Source organism: Eumetopias jubatus, unplaced genomic scaffold (assembly GCF_037043125.1).
Source record: "Eumetopias jubatus isolate StellerSeaLion01/CBP00866 unplaced genomic scaffold, mEumJub1_p1.0 scaffold_15, whole genome shotgun sequence".
NCBI lineage: Eukaryota > Metazoa > Chordata > Mammalia > Carnivora > Otariidae > Eumetopias > Eumetopias jubatus.
Window position 1 is genome coordinate 71907932 of NW_028274821.1, and position 24422 is coordinate 71932353.

Consider the following 24422-nt stretch of genomic DNA (forward strand, 5'->3'; position numbering starts at 1 on the left):
ACCATTGGCCACATGGGGACATAGATCATCCCTTGGTCTGTCTCCAGAGACCCCCATCCTAATCTATATGCTGAACTGCCACGTCAGTTAGGAATTGTCTCTCTGACAAATGCATTTTTTTCCCTCTCAATTCTTCTTATTCCCACATGGAAAGAATTTAGGGGAAAAACAAACTCCTTGGGTTCACCCTTGCTTAATCCATTGTTTCCTTATGGTTTGGCTAATAGAAGTCCTAGTGAAGAATAGAAGTCCTGCCCTTTAGCGTGTGGGCACAAGTGGGTACACAGTGCACGCACATGTTTCCATGTGGTGTTGTCAAAGCACTTTCCATAAGGGACCTCAAACTGACCCCCGTCTAAAGATGAGCCCCAGGGTAGAATCTAGAACCACTCCTTCAGATTCTTAATCCAAGCTCCAAGAGCTACCTTTGAAGTGGCCCCCAAATTCAATGCTCCATTAAAGCAAAAGTGAAGATCCCTGGCTAAATAGGACAAAGGCAGCTTCTCTTTACCCCAGTAGGCATCAGACCAAAGCTACAAGTCATTTGAATGTGGGAGTGTACGTCGGAGTCAGTGACATTGCCAGAAATTGGCGCATTTGTCAGAACACCTTGCCTTTTGTTCGTTGTGAGATCAGCGTGTGCCCAGAATCCTGTGAGTCTGTGGTAATATTTTTATTCTTGGAGAAAAAATAAGAAGACGATGTTGAAAGACTTTCTCTTTGTTTTCCAAATTTCCCCTCAGCATTGAGTAATTTGTTTTCCACTAATGTAGGACTTTATCTTTGGTTAACGGGGACTTCCTCTGAGTTAAGGCCCAGGGATATGGGTTCCCTGAGAATAGTTCCCCTTTCCCTCTGTTCCTGCCTGTGTGGGGGGGTGGTGGGGGGGCCTGGAAGCACAGCTTGGGGTGGGACCAGCTTGGAGAGAAACATTCCTGCATCCCCAGTTGGGAAAGGAGCCAGGATATATTTTTTTTAATGTTGCCTTTTGACAACCTCTCTCCACGTCTCACGGTTTTGCTTCTTTCTTCAACAGCTTCTCATCATGTCTTAACCACCACCATATTTCTTTAAGACGATGATGAAAAAGTGTCACTTAGGAGGATTCTCAGTGGTAACAAGTGCCTCCCTGAATGCTTGGTTGCAGTTTATCCCAAAGCCTTGTTAACTCACATCTCAAAGAGGAAGGTACTAAGGATGTTTTGAATAATGGAGCTGTGGTGGCTGCTAAAGAAATAGGGAAAGGCTCCATGGCTGCCATAACCAGACTTTGGGAGGCACCAGGATATGAATTGTCCAGGAGCATAAACAAAGAGACCTTTGCCTGGGACATAATTGCAGCCTGGAATCTTTAAAGGCTGTTCCCTCAAGGCAGAAATAAGAGTGTGTTTGACTCCAGAAGGCTGAGCCTTCTGCAGCAGTAGTTGCGCTGAGTTAAGTTTTAGCTCAGTATCAAGGAGTACATTCCAACATGGAACTTGCTAAAAATGGAATGGGCTGTGTATTAGTTTCCCAGGGCTGCCGTAACAAAGTACCACAAACTGGGTGGCTTAAAACAACCATTTTTTTCCTGGGTTGAAATGTATTCTCTCACGGTTTTGGAAGCCAGAAGTCCCAAATCAAGGTGTTATCAGGGCTATAGTCTCTCTGAAGTCTCTAGGGACAGATCCTTCCTGGCCTCTCCCAGCTTCTGGCAACATACCTCTCATCTCTGCCTCTGTCTTCGTGTGGCCTTCTCTTCTTCTTCTTCTTCTTCTTCTTCTTTTTTATTTTTAAGATTTTATTTATTTGACAGAGAGAAAGAGAGAGCGCACAAGCAGGGGGAGAGGGAGAAGGAGAAGCAGACTCCCTGCTGAGCAGGGAGCCCTATGCAGGGCTCAATCCCAGGACCCTGGGATTAGGACCTGAGCGAAAGGCAGATGCTTAATCAACTGAGCCACCCAGGCGCCCCTTGTAAGGGCCCCTTCTCTTCTTGTAAGGACACCAGCCATACTGGATTAGGGTCTACACTCACAACCTTATCCTACCTTGGTTATATCTGCAAAGGCTCTATTTCATATATAAGGTCATATTCTGAGGTGTCAGGGGTTAGGACTTCAACATATCTTTCTGGAGAATACAATTCCCGCTACCTCTATGGGAGTGATTTCCTTATCCCCTGAAGTGTGCAAATAGAGTCAAAGTGAGTTGTTTTTCAAGATGCCTAAAGAGATGCAAACATTAAGTAGAGAACAGGACCAGGTGTCTTCTAGGATCTCTTCCAACAATGGCATTTGCTAATTTTATGAGTCCTGTTGTGAAGGACTCTACAGAATTCTGGGGCCACACTTGGTCCAGTCTTGGTGAAATGTCATTGGCATAGAAACACAGTCCAGCTTCTAAAAATCACTAGAAGGAATTCCCATCCTTACTTTTAATTCTTGACAAGCCTCAATAGAACTTCCTTTTTCTGTCCCCTGCAGCTGCTCCTCTTGGGGTCCCTCTGTTCTAGTCAGTACTCTTTGGAATGACAGAATTCTAATTCAAAGTAGTGTTCAAAAAAAGATCCAATTTTCTCACAAAATTGTAAAGTCTGGGAGTTTTTATTTTGTCTTGAATTCCATTTCCCAGCTTTGTCTTCCTCTCTGCTCACTTTGTTCTTAGAAAAGCTTTTCCCATATGGTGTCTACCAGTACCCCCAGCCTTAAATATTAACATTTTAGCAAAGTCATTGGGAAAGTTCTCCTTTTCCAGCATTCTAAGGCAAGTCCCAGGGCTCGCTCTCATTGGTTCAACTTTGCCAACTTGCATTTGTCATATACTCATCCTAAACTCATCATTGGGATTCTGCTTACCTTTTGAGGAGGGAAGGTGAAGAATGGAGATAGCCCTATCTAAATCACACAGACTAGGAATGGAGGACAATATCCCCAAAGGGAAACTGAGGTACTATTAACATATTAAATGGGAATCACTGTTGGATAGGACAAAGCAATGACTGTCCATTATGAATCTTTGATTCCTTGCTTCAAACCACTGTTGTCTTTTGATAGGTATGTGGGGAGTTAGATAGAGATAGGTAGGTAGGTGGATAGATGAATGGGTAGGTACATAAATAGATTCCTATTTCTTTCTATCTATCCATCCATCCATTCATCTATCCATCTATCTACTTATCTATCTAAAATCTAGGCAGCTGAGCATATGCTTTTGTTTTTTTCTTGCATATTCCTCTTGCCTTTCCAGCTTGTCTCTTCCTACTTATTTCCCAAAGTCTGAATTGTAAATGCCTACCAGGCTGGGAAATACTGAGCTCTCCTTTAAGGGCAAGGAAGGAAGAAAAATGGAGCCAGCTAAAATCAGATTCCTTTGGAAGCTGAAGGGAGGGAGAATGGGGGGAACTCACATTAATAATTTTGTCCCCATCATCTATCAAATCACCAGAGTGATCTTTTGTCGTTTTGAGTTGTGGGTGCTTTAAGAATTTGCATCTGTGTCCAGGAAAGAAGTAGATAAATTTGCACATGATGGTAAAAGAAGACTGGGATATAAATACTCTGATGCGAAGTTATGGATGCATCCCAAAAGTCTAGTCAAACAGTGTCTGCGTTTTAGCTTCCAGACTTCTGTAGTGGGTCAAGCCAAACGCCCAAATGGGTTTTTAAACTTGAGAAACATCAGGCTTGTTTGTTTCCGATCACACAAGCACTCTTCAATTGAAAACAACACTGGATCATCAAACAATATAAAAATTAATTGATATCACTTATCCTTCTGCCTTCAACACATTTACCCCGTGACAGTTCAGACTCAAAAACTCTTTAAACAAACCAACCTCCCCACCTACAAACAGCCTGCTAAGAGCATTTAAAATCCCAGTCGAAGGCTGTGGCTCTGTCTCTGGAATCCATCTGGACCACCTCCTGTTTCTTTGTCCTACATCATTGGTCTTGCTCTTTCTCACTCTCTGGCTCTGAGGGGAGGTTCTGGTCCCAAACCCTGCCATGACCAGCTTCTTGGGATTGCCCGTTGTCCCACATCCATCAGCTGCAAGTCAGAGACTCTTCTGTTTTATGCTCTGACCCTATGGTTCCCAGGTGGATTCATTTGCTACAGCTGCTTAAATGGTGGACATTTATTGTCCCATACTTCTAGAGGCCAGAAATCCAGGATCAAGCTGTCAGCAGGTTTGCTTTCTTCTAAGACTGCTCTCCTTGTCTTGCAGATGACCAGTTTTTCCATGTGTCCTTACATGGTCTTCCCTCAGTATGCAGTGCCCCTATGTGTCCAAATATCCTCTTCTTGTTAAGACACCAGTCCAACTCTATTAAGGCTCACTGTAAAGGCCTCATTTTAACTTAATCACCTCTTTAAAGACCCTGTCTCCAAATACAATCACATTCTGAGGGTATAAGGGTTAGAGCTTCAATATAATGGAGGGAGGGCACATAATTAGCTCATAAAACCAGGCGAGTTGACTTCCCACTACAGACCCCCAAATCTGCTAAAAATTGGGAGTCAGACATTCCCATGTGGCTAAAGTAATTTCTATTAAGACTAAGTAAGAACTATGATCATTTGGGGACAAAGAAGGGACCAAATCATCACCACTATTTCTGGGAAAAACTAAGTTAGCTGAACAATCCAATAGACGGGCTAATTATGATCGCAGCCCCCAAAAGACTCTAGAACCTTCTATTTAGATCTGGATATATGTTATCTCTCCTGGCAGCACTTTTCTTAGCTGCAATTTCTGTTACTGCATATTCCTGGAAGTTGTTGATTTAAAAGTCAAGCCACTATGGTATCAAAGAATAAAAATAATGATAATGACTAACTTTTATCAAGTACTTGCTATGTTCTGGGCACTGAGTTGTGGAGTTACATGTATTATCTCATTTAATCCACACCAAATCCCATTACTGTTCTGATTTTACAGGTAAGGAAAACTATGGCTTTGAGTGGAGAAGTAACTTGCTGTGGTCCTGTGGTTCTCCTGCCAGTTCCCACAGTGAGCTCCTAACCAGCTGTGGCCGAGTCTATTTTTTAATGATGGTTTAAAATCAATCTACTTTGGGGCACCTGGGTGGCTCAGTCAGTTGAGGTTCCAACTCTTGATTTCAGCTCAGGTCATGATCTCAAGGTTGTGAGATCAAGGCCCCTGTCCAGCTCCATGCTGAGTATAGTGCCTGCTTAAGATTCTCTTCTCTCCCTCTCCCTCTGCCCCTTACCTGTTCTCTCTCTCTCTCCTTTTCTCTCTCTCAAAAATAAGTAAATAAATTCAATCTGCTTTTAAAAACTCTTCAAAAAGGAATTTGTGAGGCTCCTCCTGAAGGACACTGAGGGAATTAAACGATATTGGGATTGTAAACTCAGATGCCATCAGGGGCCAGACCCTTAGCATTAGTGAGTGATATCAACCAAGAAATAAAACGAGAATGTGGTGGAACTCTTGACAGTTGCCTCCACGTAGAGCTATAGATATTGGGCCTGGTTTTGCCAGTCTTCTAACTTTTTTCAAGAAAAGCTAGATGTTTGGATGTTCATGTACGTTCTCATGAATTTAAATATTGACAACTAAGTAGTGGCGCCTGGCTGGCTCAGTCAGTAGAGCATATGACTCTTGATCTCGGGGTTGTAAGCTTGGGTCCCATGTTGGGTGTAGAAATTACTTAAAAATAAAATCTTTAAAATGAATGAATGAATAAAGGTAACTAAGTCCTTTAAAACAACAAGAGTGTTAGTGTACCTGACTGGCTTCGTGGAAAGAGCATGAGACTCTTAATCTTGGGGTTGTGAGTTTGAGCCACACAGTGAGGGTAGAGATTACTTAAATAAACAAAACTTAAAAAAAAATTAAAACAACAACAGTGCCTTGCAGATCAAACAAAGCATGCCTACAAGCCTGAAGGGTCATCATTCCTAACTTCTGGGCTGATGAGCACCCTAAGAACCTTTCTGAACTTTTCAGGGGACTCTTTTATAAACATTCTCTCCTATGCACTTCTACTTGATTTAAGTGGGTTTTTTGAATGGCTGGATGAACTCTTACAGGTCATCTGATACCACCACAGCCCCCCAAGGGGAGGAGAGGAAGCTCTGCTGGCAGGACGCCCAGAACTCAGGGCGGAAATGTAACATCCTGGCTGTCTGGCCAGGGAAGGCCCCATTCAGTGAGGAAAGGAGTGGTGCTGGGGATCAGATTGCCCAAAGAGAAAACCTCCTTCTCCCATATGGCCAGCTCCCTGGGCTAGACTCAGATCAGGTCTTTCCATTTGGGTCTCTCCAGCCCAAGCACAAGGCCTGGCAAACAGCTGAAATGCAAGGAATGAGGTTGGGGTGGGGAGTGAAAAATAACAATGGTGATGATATGGAAGACAGATCTGAGTTGGGGGGACCTCAGAGGGCCTGCACTGGTGCACATGCAGTGGGGCTAGAGATGAGGGATCTGGTGGGAAAGGCATAGCAGAGACCAGATTCTTCATGTCTCCAAGAGCCATGCTCCACTGGGCCATCAGTCCAATGGTACTCTTTTCACAGCCAAGAGAGAGAAGTCACAGCACACCAGTTGGATGGTTGACCCTCCAAAGAGCCCAAAGACCTTGAATATGCCCCAGCCATCACCAGCTGTTTTAATTATTAATATACATCTCTGCATGGAAACTAAATCCAAGAAGGTGGCTTGGGTTTTTATTTAATTTTATATCACATTATTTAGGGACTAAAATTCAAATGATCTTTCTGGCCTAGTAAAATCAGGATGGCAGAAGTAATAATGAGGATGTTATAAAGAATATAACAGAATCTCTTATTGAACTTGCGGAGAAGCCCCTCTGAATGGTAATATCTGCAGATTAATTTGGGAGTAAACCAGATTTTAAGCTGTTAGTTCTCTAACCTTTGAGTAGGGAACCTGTTTGTGAGCAGTCCCTTGAGTTGGTTGCAAGTAGCATGGTTGCCTAAAAAGACTTTAATTTCTGAGTACCGGTTCAGGCCAGACGAAACAATCATTTTTAAAAAATTGGTTTGGGCCTCAGAGTCTCATAAAATTCATTTTAAACACTGTACCATGATCCTTTTTTGCTCTCATTTTCATGTAGTTGGAGTTTGCTATCCCCCTCACATTATGAGGGATGCTTAAAATGCACCTTTGAGAGTAGAGCAGGAGATGAAACACCCAGTTTCTCAACACACTCTCGGATGCCGTGAGAGAAAAAGGCTCTTTTCTCCTTAAAGAGAGGTCCAAGACTCCTCAGTGTACAGTGATGGCTGAAAAACTTTGCAGCTTCATGCCCAGACATGCACGTGTGTACTTGCACACATGGGTTTGTGCACGGGTTATACATGAGTGCATATGTGGGTCTGCATGTGTGTGTATGCATATGAGAATATGCATGTGGCAGGCATGTACATGTGTGTGCATACCTTCTTGGTCTCAAGAGAGGTGTTCCTTCTTGCCTTTCTCACCAAGGGCATCTTGGTTAGTGTAGATGTTTAGTAATAGCATACTGGAGCATGAGCACTGAACTTGGAGAGCCTTCTCCAAATCCCAGGTCTGCTTCTTTGGGTTCTTGGGCAAATTATTTACCTCTCCAAGACTCCTTTTTGCATTTTGGAAAATGAGGATAAAAATAGTGCCTCCTTCACTTGGAGCTTTTGACTGTTAGTGAGATAATATATGTTAAATATACCACAATGAAGAGTGCATAATAAGCACTCAAGAGCTGATAACTTCTGGGCACCTGGGTGGCTCAGTTGGTTAAGCAACTGCCTTCGGCTCAGGTCATGATCCTGGAGTCCCGGGATCGAGTCCCACGTTGGGCTCCCTGCTCAGCAGGGAGTCTGCTTCTCCCTCTGACCCTCTTCCCTCTCGTGCTCTCTGTCTCTCATTCTCTCTCTCTCAAATAAATAAATAAAATCTTAAAAAAAAAAGAGCTGATAACTTCTGTTATTGTTGTTATTCCTTCTTACCCCGTGCTTGCAGGGAGAGAGTCAGGTGGAATCAGCAAACTATTTTCCGGCTTCAGGCACTCTTAAGTCTTCATCTCTTCTCCTATGCATGATTGCCTCTTCAATCACCCAAAGTTTTTCCCAGGGTTTTTTTGTGGGCTGTCAAAACCCAAGGTGACACTCAGAGGTGCTAGGTGCTTTCATTGTCTTAATCCTCTTCCATTTTTCAAAAGTTCTGCTGCTCAGGTCACCCTCTGCAGAATTAGATTGTGTGGGATCCCACAGGACTGAGCCTGAAGCTCTTCCTGCATGAAAGGAGAACTGCCCATCCTAGCTGCCCCAGAGAGGCTCTGTAAACCCTTAGCAAACGTTTGCTGAATTGCACGGGATTGGGTTTGGTGCCTGGTTGTATATTTTTCTCAGGGCCCCACCATAAAAACATTACTTGATGTGTGTATTGTGCGCTTGAACTGGAACCTCAGTGAAGACAATTTCCCTTCTGTGAATCTTGATTTTTTTCAATATGTCCTCAAGTTTTCTGTTCTCCTATCTCTGAAAATGAAAGAAATACTAATATTTTGGGTGGTAATAAGGTGTACTGATTAAGAAAATAGCCTCTGAGGTCAGAGCGCTTGGTTTAAGTTTTGGTTCCGTCACTTAATAGTTCAGTTTTAAGTCTTTTGAGCCTCATCTGTAAAGTGGGGGTAGTATTGTACCTATCTTATGTACCTGTATTCTTTGAGATTGAATGCGATGTTATACATAAAGATAAAGCCTTTGACCCACAGTACATCTCCAGGACAGTTTAGCTGTCATGACTGGTTTTATTGTGTCCATGTTGGAGGGATAATGGGGTCAAGAAGCCATGGAGGGCACACTTGACAAGACACTGAGGTTTTTCTTTGTGCATCTTTGAGCAACCTGAACACCGACCCCTGAGAAGCACCCAGAGAGGTGTCCCTTCTCCAGGAATGTACGGGTGGGGAAAGGAGTTCACTGACCTCTGGGTGAGTTTGAGGAAAATAACTTGTCATCCAAGAGGTGGGCCTTTTCTTTCCCAATGGGCTCTTCTCAGGGAGAGGAACCAAGAGAGGGGAAATTGCCCTTGCCACCATTGCTCCTGGAGGCCCCGGGGCCTGGCCCTTCCATCTGTCCCGTGAAAGAGAAAGCTGGGGCTCAGGCTCAAGGTTGAGCTTCCACCTGGAGCAGGCTGGGCTGGGCTGGTCTGGGGCCACATCCTGCCTTGCTCCTCCAGCCCCTGGCAGGGCTTTCCCTCTAGAGGAAGCAGGCCCCATCAGCTTATCCTTGGGCGGGGTTTCCCAAAGCCAAGTGTTTAAAGGCAAATCATTGTTCTGAAATTCCGCTAAGTTTTAATGACCACCCTTCTGAGAACTTCAAGAACCAAGTGAGATTTTTAAAACCCAAGGATAACCAAAGACAATTACAAGAAGAGAAATATCTGAGTGAGTCTCCATCCCAAGACACTCTGTGCAGAGACTTGGGTGAAGAAGAGAGAGGTGGGACCCAGACCCTAGCCCTTTTCTTTTCACTGTGATCAGGCAAAATGCTTTCACAGTGGGCTGATCTTTTGTCTGTAAAATGGGGTTGACCCAATTTGGGCCCCAGGAAGAACCCTTGTCTAGGAAATCAGGCAATCTTGTCTTTTCTCATCCCAGCTCAGCAGCGACTTTTGGGGAGACCCTGGCCACTCTTTTCTGTCTGAGGTCTCAGTTCTCCCTGGAAAACATGGAAGGCTGGACTGTAGACTTCCTCGAAGTTCCAGGATTATGTGTGGGTCAGTAGTCTGGTGAGGGCTGAGGCACAGGTGTGATGAGAATAGCCAGGCTGGATAGGAAGATTGGCTGCCTCTGAGCAGGCTCCATCCGCCAAAGTCCCCACAAATAAAAGGGGCAGTCTCCTAGCAGTCGGGGACTCTACTGTGTCCTCTGTTCTCTCCTTAAAGCCAGGTGATGTAGGTCGTCGTCTGGGCTCTATTTTCCCCAATCTGTTTGTGGCTCAGCGATTCTTAAGACATTCCGGCGGTCCAATCAGCATGACCTTGGGTGGTGGTAAGGAAGGTGCCTAGGAAAAGAGGGAACCTCCCTTACCACATAGAGGCTGAGGACATTGTAGAGGAGCTTTCTATCCTGATGAGAAAGCTGCTCAGTCAGCTTCAGGCCCCTTCCAACTCCAATTCAATTTGGGGAACGTTTAATGAGCTTCCGCTACATGCCAGCCCTCACTGGGCTGATTGAGGGTAAGGTGAGCCTGGGTGTAGCTGGTGAATGGAGAGCCCTATCTTCAAAGTACTCAGAGATCTTAGGGAGCCTGGCTGGCTCAGTCAGTGGAGTGGGCAACTCTTGATCTTGGGGTTGTAAGTTCAAGCCCTACATTGGGTATAGAGATCACTCAAAGTGCTCAGAGTCCTACCACCCAGATGTTTTATGTCTGGTGACTACACCTCCACATGCTCCCTATCTCTGGGTTTGTCGGCAAGTGACTAGGGCTACCAGGCCTTGCCTGGCTTGGGAAGACAGGACCAATGACAGTTTGTTTGTTTCTTTAGCATCTAGAGTGAATTAGCCCAGCAGTGGTGCTGTTTCTAATGCCCTCCACACCCTATCCTTCAACGTCCCTCGTCCTCCTTGAAGCACTCTCTACTCTCACCCCATGCCCCGCTCTGATCCCTCTAACCTGGCTGCCCAAAACTCACACTTCTCATTTAACCAATACCTGGGGAGGCTAACTGGGTATCAGGCCAGGTCCCTGCCCACAAGTGCTTACAAGCTCATTGATAAGGGCCCTCTCAGGCATCATTGATGAGCCAGTGCTATCAGCCAGACACACTTAAGGGCTTTCCCTGCTCAGGCCCCAGTGAGTGCCCCAAAAAGTGGTACTAATGATCAGGGCTGTGAGCTCACAGTGGAGGGAGGAGGTGGTGATGTCACTCTGGACACCTCACCAAGGAGCTGGTACTAGAAAGCAAGGCTGAGTACTGGCATCACCTGTGTATTCTACTTCTATGAATTTGAGTGTATATTTCTAGCTAAAATAATGAGAGAAAAATAGACATTTAAAAAATATCAGGGATTCTGCTGACATTCCAATCTATGTGCCTGTCCGTCAGACCTTCTATTTGCTTGTCTGAAAGCCATCAACCTGTCCCCTTCTTTCTTGCTGGCCAAGATCATGTTTTGTTCCTTTGTTCATCCTCCAAGTGGCTGTGTGCTAACAGAATGCTGACCCAGAGGGTAAATTCTGATTAATTAGCCCCAAGCCAATTTTGAGAGTTCCATTCGCTTTTTCTACAACTGGTTTAGAGATGGACTAATGCTACGTGTTTGACCAGTGAGACTTTGAGTGTGTGGGAAGGGTGCTTTTGTGGAAGTGTATTTACTCCTCCCTTTTCCTGCCTCTGGATGTTTTCATGACACATGGAACTGCTGTGTTCATCTTGGGACCATGGCAGAAAATCAAGAGAATGGCAGAGAGGTCAAACTGGGACCAAGAGGCTGAGCCCATGGAGCCATTGAATTCACCAACCACCTCTGGTACCACACTACCTTGGGACTTCTTGTTCCATGAGTCACTCAATCCTCTCTTGTTTAGTCAGCTATTAAGTTGGCTTTCTGTTACCTGCAGCCAAAAGCACTCTGAATGGTACACCCCAGCGTGAGGATGACAAAGCAGTTGTTAATCTGCTGTCCCACAGCTGGTCTCTCCTTCTATCTCTCAGTCTGAGCATCTCCAAACCCCAAGAAATTCTACAGTTTCTGGATCTGTATTTTTTGTACAACATGATCCTTCGTACAAGCCAACAGCATCATCTGGTACTTAATAAAGGAAATGGACTCTTCCAAAGCTAGAACAAAATGTGCCTCTGTTGGGTTTTCTGAAGTATGGTGCTATTTTGGACTGTATGAGAGATTTAAGGAATTTTCAAGAGCAGTTGTGACTGTGCAGGATGAGGCCTTTTGTCTTTAGGACATAAATCCTTCATGAGATGCAACTAACCTATGCAATAAGCACTTGGCATAATGGAAACAGGGTGGCTCCAAAAAAGTAGAAAGTATGGATCATTATAGCTGGTTGTGGAGACAAAATTTAAATGGCAGGATTGATTTAGGGAATAGAACACAGATTTACCTAAAGAACTCTCTAGGATGGGAACTAGAGGTTGATGGGAAAGGCAAGTCTGGAAGGACTCCTTCCTCTCCTTAGGCTGGGCTAGGTTCTGCTCCTATAATAAACAACTCCCAATTCCCATGTCTTAAAACAATAAAGGTTTAGTTTTCATTCATCCTACATGGCCACTGTGGGTTGGCTGTGTCTCTGCTTTGTGTTATACTTACCGTGGGACTCAGGCTAATAGAATCACACTATCTGGAACATTACCATTCACCGTGGTAGAGGAGAGGGTGCTCTGGAGTGTCCTGCATGATCCAGCCTAGAAGTGATGGATGCCTCTGCTGCCCACGCTCGTCAGCCAGAACTAGTCACAGGACCACCAATTCTAAGGAGGCCAGGAAGTGAAATTCTGTTATGTGTCCACCAAAGGAAGGAACTGGAAATATTTGGTGAGCAGCACTAATGACCCACTTTGTCCAACAATTTATCTAAAATCCGTGTGGACAAATGAGCTAGAGCAAAGGTCCACTGTCTTGCACATAAGGGTCCATATCGACTTGTGTTTTCTTTCTTAGTCTGCTTTTATCTAGCAACACACAGTGGTCTCAGGGGATCTCGGTATAGCTAGCACCCTCCTCTACAGTGCTACTCTCTTCCTCTAGGTCTCTGACCTTGTATTTTTACTTTTATTTATTTTTTAGTACTAACCAGAATCAGAAATAAGGAAATTACCCAGTATTCTCTGCAGTTCTATTGGTTGCTTCCCCAACAAGCCTTCTTAGCAGCTCATCCTCTTCTTTGTTCAGCCTAGTCCTGTCTCCTTTTGTTCAAACACAAAAGCCATGTTGTCTCCAGGTTACTATACTCAAGCCCTCATGGCTACCCTCCTACCAGACCAAATCCCTCACCTAGCAGATTCTCATGTGTGCCCTTGACTTCTCCAGCCAGGCCCAGAGCTCAGCCTCCTTCCTTCTACTTATACTGCCCTGTCAACTGCACGTGTGCTGTTCCCAACAGAAATCAAATAGAGGGGCCATGCCAGTTAGTAGAGTGCATCTTGTGCATGGAGACCAGACATGTGGGTGCTAAGGAACTGGGAGCTCATGCTAACAGATTTCTTCATCTGACTTGTGGCTCAGTGAAGAGATATATAAAAAACAACAATTGGTTGGCTGATTTTACTTATTCCTGAAAGATTTTTGTACAACTGTCCTGATGGGGGACTTATAAGCATACCTCAGCTACAAGTAGACAGGTCTCAGTTTTTCCCACTGCTGGGAAGTGCAAACCTGTTCTCCTCTGGGAGAAAGATGTTATTTTAATCTAGGGATTATAGAAATAATATGTAATATGCTCTCTCTTCTCAAAGAAATTATAAATAAGAGCTTGAGCAAGGGGAAAAGGGATACAAGAGAAAAAAAGTTATTTGGAAGTAGAGTGTGTAGAAATATAATATGTGAAGTAGTATAAGTCAATCATTGTCAATTATCTAAATTCTTAGGTCAAATTCTTTAAATAGGTTATTTCCCTGAAATCAGAGGTGATTGTGCTTACATAACTGACTAATAATGAAATATATCAGTCTGGAATGTGTTGTCTTTTGCAATTACATATCTGACCTGTTAAATGTGTGTGCAATTGTTATAAATACTGACCTTAGTTGAGTGGAAATTCATCTCAGGAACTTGGACATGAAAGCAGATGTTGACAGTCATTAATAAAATCCTAGAGCAGAAGGATCTCCAACAAGCATTCCAAACTGTGGTGCAATGCACACTGGTGGTATGGAAATCACCATTGTGGAAATAGAAGTCGCATTTTTACAGGTATGAGCATCCTCTTATTAGAAGTATCAATCATCTTGCTTCTCCAAGTCCTCAGGATGAAAGGGTCTGCTGCCCTTTGGTGTTCAGATAAAATTGACCCATGGCTCTGTTGTGTATATTTGGGTCTAATACCCTGTCCCAGATTCTTATCAACATGTCCTCCTCAGATTCCAAATTTGCAGGGAGCTCCTATTTGCACATGGCCTTTCTCTTCTCTCTACACTGATGTCTTCATTCTGTTTCCACCAAACAACACCAACACAAGACGATTGTGTAGAACAGATCTTCACTCAAGGTGTAAGATTGAGGGGAGCATTACATCATGAGACAGCATGATAAAAAATTTAAAATCGGGAAGAGAGAGAGAGGGGGCGGAGCAAGATGGCGGAGGAGTAGGAGACCTAGATTTCGTCTGGTCTCCGGAATTCAGCTGAATAGGGATCAAACCATTCTGAACACCTACGAACTCAACAGGAGATCAAAGAGGAGAGTAGCAACAACTCTCTGAACAGAGAAGCGACCACTTACTGGAAGGTAGGACGTGCGGAGAAGTGAATCCGAGGCGATATTCGGGAGGATAGACGGCGGGGGAGGGGCCTCCGTCGGCCGATTCTGGCAAGTGCTAGAGCCGCGGAGCACAAAATCGGACCTTTTAGAAGTCGGCTCCGCTGAGGAACGTCGCTCCAGTGGCTAAGCGGGGGTGGAACCCTCGCGGGACAGTGGGGTCTCAGGACCCTTGGGGTCACAGAAAGACCGCGGGAGCCTGAGTGCAGCAGAGCTCCCAGGAATCGGAGCGGGGAAGCCGGCTGCAGAGACGGAGCTGAGGCGCGGGCTCTCAGCTCAGGGTTGCCATAAACTGGGATCCGCGGCCCAGTCGGGCCACTGCTCCTGCAGCAGGGACCCAACAGGCGGCAGATCCGGGGAGACTCCCCTTCCTCCCCGGGGAGGAGCGGCGCGGGAGCGCACCGCAGGGATCTGCTGGGTTTGGAGACTCCACACGGGGTCGGGTGCCAGAGATACAAACGCTCGGTCACAGGCCAGGTGAGCACGGAATGCGGCCGGAGACCGGGGACAAGGGAGTGACTGCTTTTCTCTGGGGGCACACTGAGGAGCGGGGCCCCGAGTTCTCAGCTCCTCCGGGTGGAGATTGGGAGGCCGCCATTTTTGCCCTGGTCCTCCAAGGCTGTACGGAGAACTTGCAGGGAACAAAAGCTCCTGAGATCAAACCCGAGCAGCTTGCTTAGCCCGGACCGACAAGGGCGGGGCAATTCCGCCTCCGGCAAAGACATTTGGGAACCACGGCAACAGGCCCCTCCCCAGAAGATCAGCACGAACAGCCAGCAAGCCAAGACCAAGTTTACCGATCAAGGAGAACGGGAGAACTCCAGCGCTAGGGGAATACTGCACATAGAATTCATGGCTTTTTTTTCCCATGATTCATTAGTTCATCAAAGTTAATTTTTGTTAACTGTTTTTTTTTTCTTTTTCTTTTTCCCTTTTTCAACCAACATCTTATCAATCTCTTTTAAAAAAAATTTTTTTTTTATTTTTCATTTTTAGAGTCATATTTTATCCCTTCATAGTAGTTACCCTTATTTTTGGCATATATATATATAAGTTGTTCTCTCTTTAAAATTTTGAGATACAGTTTCTTCTAACAGATCAAAATATACCCTAAATCACTAGTGTATGGTTCTGTTCTAGTCTCCTGCCTGATCACATTCTCTCCCTTTTTTCTTTTTTCTTTTTTTAAATCTTCTTTCTTTTTTCAAACAACTTCTTATCAAGTCCTTTTATAAAATCTTTTATAATTTTCATCTTTACAGTCATCTTCTATCCCTTCATTGTATCAACCCTTATTTTGTACATATATGTCTTTCTTTCTTTAAAATTTTAGGAGGCACTTTTTTCTAACAGACCAAAATACGCCCAAAACCTAGTGTGTGGCATTGATCTATGCACTAGCCTGATCATATTTGATCACATTCTGCTTTTTTTGTATTGTTCTGTTTTTGTTTTTATCTGTTTTTCTTTTTTCTTTTTTTTTCTTTCTCTTTCTTTTTTCTTTCTTTCCCTTTCTTTTCCCCTGGTTTCAGGTCTTTTCTGATTTGTGTACAGTATATTTGCTGGGGACGTTGTAAACCTGTTAGCATTTTGTTCTCTCATTCATCTATTCTCCTCTGGACAAAATGACAAGACGAAAAAAATCACCTCAGCAAAAAGAACAAGAGGTAGTACCGTCAGCCAGGGACCTACTCAATACGGACATTAGTACGATGTCGGACCTAGAGTTCAGAATCATGACTTTAAAGATACTAGCTGGGCTTGAAAAAAGCGTGGAAGTTATTAGAGAAACCCTTTCTGGAGAAATAAAAGAACTAAAATCTAACCAAGTCGAAATCAAAAAGGCTATTGATGAGGTGCAATCAAAAATGGGGGCACTAACTGCTAGGATAAATGAGGCAGAAGAGAGAATCAGTGATATAGAAGACCAAATGATGGAAAGTAAAGAGGCTGAGAAAAAGAGAGAGAAACAACTACAGGATCACGAGGGCAGAATTCGAGAGATAAGTGATTCGATAAGACGAAACAACATTAGAATAATTGGGATCCCAGAAGAAGAAGAAAGAGAGAGAGGGGCAGAAGGTATATTGGAGCAAATAATAGCAGAGAACTTCCCTAATGTGAGGAAGGAAACAGGCATCAAAATCCAGGAGGCACAGAGAACCCCTCTCAAAATCAATAAAAATAGGTCAACACCCCGACATCTAATAGTAAAACTTACGAGTCTCACAGACAAAGAGAAAATCCTGAAAGCAGCTCGGGAGAAGAGATATGTAACCTACAATGGTAAAAATATTAGATTGGCAACAGACCTATCCACAGAGACCTGGCAGGCCAGAAAGGACTGGCAAGATATCTTCAGAGCACTAAACGAGAAAAATATGCAGCCAAGAATACTATATCCAGCTAGGCTGTCATTGAAAATAGAAGGAGAGATAAAAAGCTTCCAGAACAAACAAAAACTAAAGGAATTTGCAAACACGAAACCAGCCTTCCAAGAAATATTGAAAGGGGTCCTCTAAGCAAAGAGAGAGCCTAAAAGCAGCAAAGATCAGAAAGGAACACAGACAACATACAGTAACAGTCACCTTACAGGCAATACAATGGCACTAAATTCATACCTTTCAATAGTTACCCTGAATGTAAATGGGCTCAATGCCCCAATCAAAAGACACAGACTATCAGATTGGATTAAAAAACAAGACCCATCCATATGCTGTCTGCAAGAGACTCATTTTAGACCTAAAGACACCCCCAGATTGAAAGTGAGGGGGTGGAAAACCATTTACCATGATAATGGACACCAAAAGAAAGCTGGAGTGGCAATCCTTATATCAGACAAACTAGATTTTAAAACAAAGACTGTAATAAGAGATGAGGAAGGACACTATATCCTACTTAAAGGGTCTATCCAACAAGAAGATCTAACAATTGTAAATATCTATGCCCCGAACATGGGAGCAGCCAATTATATAAGGCAATTAATAACAAAATCAAAGAAACACATTGACAACAATACAATAATAGTGGGGGACTTTAACACCCCCCCTGACTGAAATGGACAGATCATCTAAGCAAAAGATCAACAGGGAAATAAAGACTTTAAATGACACACTGGACCAAATGGACTTCACAGACATATTCAGAACATTGCATCCCAAAGCAAAGGAATACACATTCTTCTCTAGTGCCCATGGACCATTCTCCAGAATTGATCACATCCTAGGTCACAAATCAGGTCTCAACCGGTACCAAAAGATTGGGATCATTCCCTGCATATTTTCAGACCACAATGCTTTGAAACTAGAACTCAATCACAAGAGGAAAGTCGGAAAGAACTCAAATACATGGAGGCTAAAGAGCATCCTACTAAAGAATGAATGGGTCAACCAGGAAATTAAAGAAGAATTAAAAAAATTCATGGAAACCAATGAAAATGAAAACACAACTGTCCAAAATCTTTGGGATACAGCAAAGGCAGTCCTGAGAGGAAAGTATATAGCAATACAAGCCTTTCTCAAGAAACAAGAAAGGTCTCAAATACACAATCTAACCCTACACCTAAAGGAGCTGGAGAAAGAACAGCAAATAAAGCCTAAACCCGGCAGGAGAAGAGAAATAATAAAGATCAGAGCAGAAATCAATGAAATAGAAACCAAAAGAACAGTAGAACAGATCAACGAAACTAGGAGCTGGTTCTTTGAAAGAATTAACAAGATTGATAAACCCCTGGCCAGACTGATCAAAAAGAAAAGAGAAGTGACCCAAATCAACAAAATCATGAATGAAAGAGGAGAGATCACAACCAACACCAAAGAAATACAAACAATTATAAGAACATATTATGAGCAACTCTATGCCAGCAAATTAGATAACCTGGAAGAAATGGGTGCATTCCTAGAGATGTATCAACTACCAAAACTGAACCAGGAAGAAATAGAAAACCTGAACAGACCTATAACCACTAAGGAAATTGAAGCAGTCATCAAAAATCTCCCAAGAAACAAAAGCCCAGGGCCAGATGGCTTCCCAGGGGAATTCTATCAGACATTTAAAGAAGAATTAATACCTATTCTCCTGAAACTGTTCCAAAAACTAGAAATGGAAGGAAAACTTCCAAATTCATTTTATGAGGCCACCATTACCTTGATCCCAAAACCAGACAAAGATCCCATCAAAAAGGAGAATTACAGACCAATATCCTTGATGAACATGGATGCAAAAATTCTCACCAAAATACTAGCCAATAGGATCCAACAGTACATTAAAAGGATTATTCACCACGACCAAGTGGGATTTATCCCTGGCCTGCAAGGCTGGTTCAACATCCGCAAATCAATCAACGTGATACAATACATTAACAAAAGAAAGAACAAGAATCATATGATCCTCTCAATAGATGCAGAAAAAGCATTTGACAAAATACAGCATCCTTTCTTGATCAAAACTCTTCAGAGTATAGGGATAGAGGGTACATACCTCAATATCATAAAAGCCATCTACGAAAAACCTACAGCGAATATCATTCTCAATGGGGAAAAGCTGAGAGCTTTTCCCCTAAGGTCAGGAATGCGGCAGGGATGTCCACTCTCACCACAGCTATTCAACATAGTATTAGAAGTCCTAGCCACAGCAATCAGACAACAAAAAGAAATCAAAGGCATCCAAATCGGCAAAGAGGAAGTCAAACTCTCACTCTTTGCAGATGATATGATACTTTATGTGGAAAACCCAAAAGACTCCACCCCAAAACTGCTAGAACTCATACAGGAATTCAGTCAAGTAGCAGGCTATAAAATCAATGCACAGAAATCAGTGGCATTCCTATACACCAACAACAAGACAGAAGAGAGACAAGTCAAGGAGTCGATCCCATTCACAATTGCACCCAAAACCATAAGATACCTAGGAATAAATTTAACCAAAGAGGCAAAGGATCTGTACTCAGAAAACTATAAAATACTCAGGAAAGAAATTGAAGAAGACACAAAGAAATGGAAAAACGTTCCATGCTCATGGATTGGAAGAACCAACATTGTGAAGATGTCAATGCTACCTAGAGCATTCTACACATTCAATGCAATCCCCATCAAAATACCATCCACTTTTTTCAAAGAAATGGAACAAATAATCCTAAAATTTGTATGGAACCAGAAGAGACCCCGAATAGCCAGAGGAATATTGAAAAAGAAAAGCAAAGCTGGCGGCATCACAATTCCGGACTTCCAGCTCTATTACAAAGCTGTCATCATCAAGACAGTATGGTACTGGCACAAAAACAGACCCATAGATCAATGGAACAGAATCGAGAGCCCAGAAATGGACCCTCAACTCTATGGTCAACTTATCTTTGACAAAGCAGGAAAGAATGTCCAGTGGAAAAAAGACAGTCTCTTCAACAAATGGTGTTGGGAAAATTGGACAGCCACATGCAGAAGAATGAAACTGGACCATTTCCTTACACCACACACAAAAACAGACTCCAAATGGTTGAAAGACCTAAACGTGAGACGGGAGTCCATCCAAATCCTAAAGGAGAACACAGGTAGCAACCTCTTCGACCTCAGCCGCAGCAACTTCTTCCTAGAAACATCACCAAAGGCACAGGAAGCCAGGGCAAAAATGAACTATTGGGATTTCATCAAGATAAAAAGCTTTTGCACAGCAAAAGAAACAGTCAACAAAACCAAAAGACAACCGACAGAATGGGAGAAAATATTTGCAAATGACATATCAGATAAAGGGCTAGTATCCAAAATCTATAAAGAACTTATCAAACTCAACACCCAAAGAACAAATAATCCAATCAAGAAATGGGCAGAAGACATGAACAGACATTTTTCCAAAGAAGACATCCAAATGGCCAACAGGCACATGAAAAAGTGCTCAACATCACTCGGCATCAGGGAAATCCAAATCAAAACCTCAATGAGATACCACCTCACACCCGTCAGAATGGCTAAAATTAACAAGTCAGGGAACGACAGATGTTGGCGGGGATGTGGAGAAAGGGGAACCCTCCTACACTGTTGGTGGGAATGCAAGCTGGTGCAACCCCTCTGGAAAACAGTATGGAGGTTCCTCAAACAGTTGAAATTAGAGCTACCATTCGATCCAGCAATTGCACTACTGGGTATTTACCCCAAAGATACAAATGTAGGGACCCGAAGGGGTACGTGCACCCCAATGTTTATAGCAGCAATGTCCACAATAGCCAAACTGTGGAAAGAGCCAAGATGTCCATCAACAGATGAATGGATAAAGAAGAGGTGGTATATATACACAATGGAATATTATGCAGCCATCAAAAGGAATGAGATCTTGCCATTTGCAACGACGTGGATGGAACTGGAGGCTGTTATGCTGAGTGAAATAAGTCAATCAGAGAAAGACATGTATCATATGACCTCACTGATATGAGGAATTCTTAATCTCAGGAACAAACTGAGGATTGCTGGAGTGGTCGGGGGTGGGAGGGATGGGGTGGCTGGGTGATAGACATTGGGGAGGGTATGTGCTACGGTGAGCGCTGTGAATTGTGCAAGACTGTTGAATCACAGATCTGTACTTCTGAAACAAATAACGCAACATATTTTAAGAAAAAAGAAAAAGAAGAAGATAGCAGGAGAGGAAGAATGAAGGGGAGTAAGTCGGAGGGGGAGACGAACCAGGAGAGATGATGGACTCTGAAAAACAAACTGAGGTTTCTGGAGGGGAGGAGTGTGGGGGGATGGGTTAGCCTGGTGATGGGTATTGAGGAGGGCACATTCTGCATGGAGCACTGGGTGTTATGAACAAACAATGAATCATGGAACAGTACACCAAAACAAATTATGTAATATATGGTGATTAACATAACAATAAAAAAATTAAAAAAAAATTACCTTAGAAATTTGACGGGAAGAATGAACCATAAAAAAAAAAAATTTAAAATCGATGTTTAAACATCATGGTTCTCAAGAGTCCTTTTTTATTGCCCTTGGAGATTTCTTACTGCCAATTCTCATCCCAGCTTCTTTCAGGTTCTCTCCTTCTTCGAAACAGACCTCCCCCCTTTTCTCCTACTTCCATGATGTAGGACCCATCACATCCAAAACTCAGTTTTCTCCCTGGAAGGAATTTTGCCTCTAACTTTTAAGATAACATTTTCTTGTCCTCACAACTTATTATTAGGATTAATAGCGTTTTAAATTAAAATGTTAGGTCTATTTTCTCTCATTCTTGCCATGAAATGATAGGTTATCTAATTTAAACTGTTTCCTTGGGGTGCCTGGCTGGCTCAGTTGGTAGAGCATGCAACTCTTGATCTCAGTGTAGTGAGTTCAAGCCCCACGTTGGGTGTAGAGATTACTTTAGAAACAAACAAACAAACAAAAAGGTGTTTTCTTGATTGCAGGCTAAAATTTTGAGAATAAAATATTTATGTCTCATGTCTCTTTCTTAGGGCTATATATCCTTTAATAAAGATTGTATTGCTTATGAAAGGATTGTAGCAGAGAAAAGATTCTTCCCCACATGGTATAATATATAGAGATATGGGGGCACCTGGCTGGCTCAGTCATTAGAACATGCAACTCCTGATCTCTTGAGAGTTCAAGTCCCATGTTGGGTGTAGAGCTTACTTAAAAAAAAAAATATATATATATATATATATATATAAATATTTTCTATCTATCTATACATATCTATCTATATATATAGAAAGAGAGAGATGGGAATGAATACTTGTAACTGAGATTTCTATGCAACAAAAGGAATTACACTTGCATAAAGATAAATGTGCTTTATCTAAAATGACTTTCATGTATAATTTTGCTTATAGATTGTATCTATTAGTTACTATTACAATAATGCTGCTTGATATATCATCCCCAAACTTAATAACTTTTATTGTCATACATGTGCAGCTGGGCTAGGGGTTGGCTGATCAAGACTTGGCTTAGCTTCAAGGTGCTGATGGGGTTCAGGTCTGCTCCCCATGACTCTCAGTCCCTTGCAGGCTAACTGGAGCATGTCTTTCTCATGCTATAGCAGAAATGCAAGAGTCACACAAGCCCATTTCAAACCTTTGATTGCATTAGGTCCACTAACATCCCACTGGCCAGAGGAAACATCAGTGGGACAGGGAAGAAAATTTCTCCCACAGTGGGAAAGGAGGGGAATGAATATTTGCTGCATGATAATTCAAACTATTCCATAAAGTGAATATCATCTAATTGTCCATCATGTCCAACATCTGTGTCTCTCTGCCAGCCAGATCCAACAGTGTCTTAAACCAGGAGGAGCTGTTATTCTGTTGAATGCAAGATGTGTCAGGGAAATAATCCATTCATGTAGGAGCAAAGATTGCTCTCCCAGAAACATGCTTTTAAGAAAAAGCTGACAACCTACTTGTAGCAATTTCTCTAGAGGAAACTGTAGGGCAGCTCACCAAACTGACCCAATTTCTACAACCTAGTGAGAGACAACTATTTGCACTTTGCAATAAATTGAGTGCATGGATCTTGAGTAATCCATTGTGTATATGTCCTGTAAAATGAGGCTCTCGGGGATCCAGAATATAAAATAATGTAATCGATGCTAAAATACTAAAGTTGAATTAATCTCATACTAGTTTTTTAAAAGTGTCATACAAAAATTGTTTCTGTTTCACCATCTGGTTTGTCCAGTTGGTCTTTACAGAAATGCTGGAGTATAACAGTCTTTCTTGTTCATGTCTCTGGTTTCTTGATTTAGAACAGAAGCTGGTAAAGTATCTTTTAAAAAAATTATTATATCATTTTTATTGCATTAATACAAATTGACACAAAAATCATTACAATACCATACACAGAAATATATGGAATACTCTAATGAATATTTTATGTACCTACAACTTGCTAAAGAAATCATTCCCCACCACCACACAATTTGTTTAATGATAACACTACTGAGCAAGTTACAGTGATAACAAAATTATTACATTATGCATTATTGGTGGTTGTAAAAGTGGCATCATTGTTTTACAAAGCAATATGGGAACACATGCCATTAGCCTTAAAAATATGCATACTTTTTGCTTAGGAATCCTTTTGAGGGATATTATTCATGAGAAGAAAAGCATTTAGACAAAGAGGTACTCCTTTTTAGCATTATCTATACTGGTGAGAAATTACAAATGACCTAAATATCAAACATTTTAGAAATAAGTAAGTAAGGGTATTCCAATTCAGTGGGTAATTACAGAATCAGTTAATTTGAAAATCTGAGTATTGCTTAGCAAAATCATTTTTTTATTGTGGTAAAATATACATAATATAAAATTTGCATTGTAACCATTTTTAAGTGCATGGTTCTGTGCATTAAATACATTCACAGTCTGGCGCCACCCTCATCGCTATGCATCTGGTCTAGTACATCTTATGGGCCAAATCTGGCCCAGTGCCTGTTTTTGTAAATAAAGTTTTATTGGAACTCAGCCACGCCCATTTGTTAATATGTTGGCTGTTGACTATTTATGTGTTGTCTGTTTTGCTCTACGATGGCAGCTTGAGAAGTTGCAACAGAAATGGCATGACCACAAAGCCTAAAATATTTACTGTGTAGCACAGAAAATGTTTCCCAATCCTGACTTAACATAATAATAGATAATTAAAATTTTCAAAATTTGGACTATTCACACAGGTCCAGGATGAATATTGTCCTTGAGTTACCCTTAGACAAAATTATTTGTTAAGGAAATCAAAATGAAAGCAGATATTACACAGCTAATTTTAACCTATTTAAGAAGACAATCTTTTTAATACTTTAGGCTATGAGCATTCATATCCCAGAAGGCAGTTATTATACCAATTATGAAGTTTGTATCTACTGGTTAAAGTCACCCCTTCAAAGCTTTACTCAGTGTTACTTTTTTAGCTTTTAAGAAGATGACTTTATCGGCAATAAATGTTGGGGCGCCTGGGTGGCTCAGTCAGTTAAGCGTCTGTTTTCGGC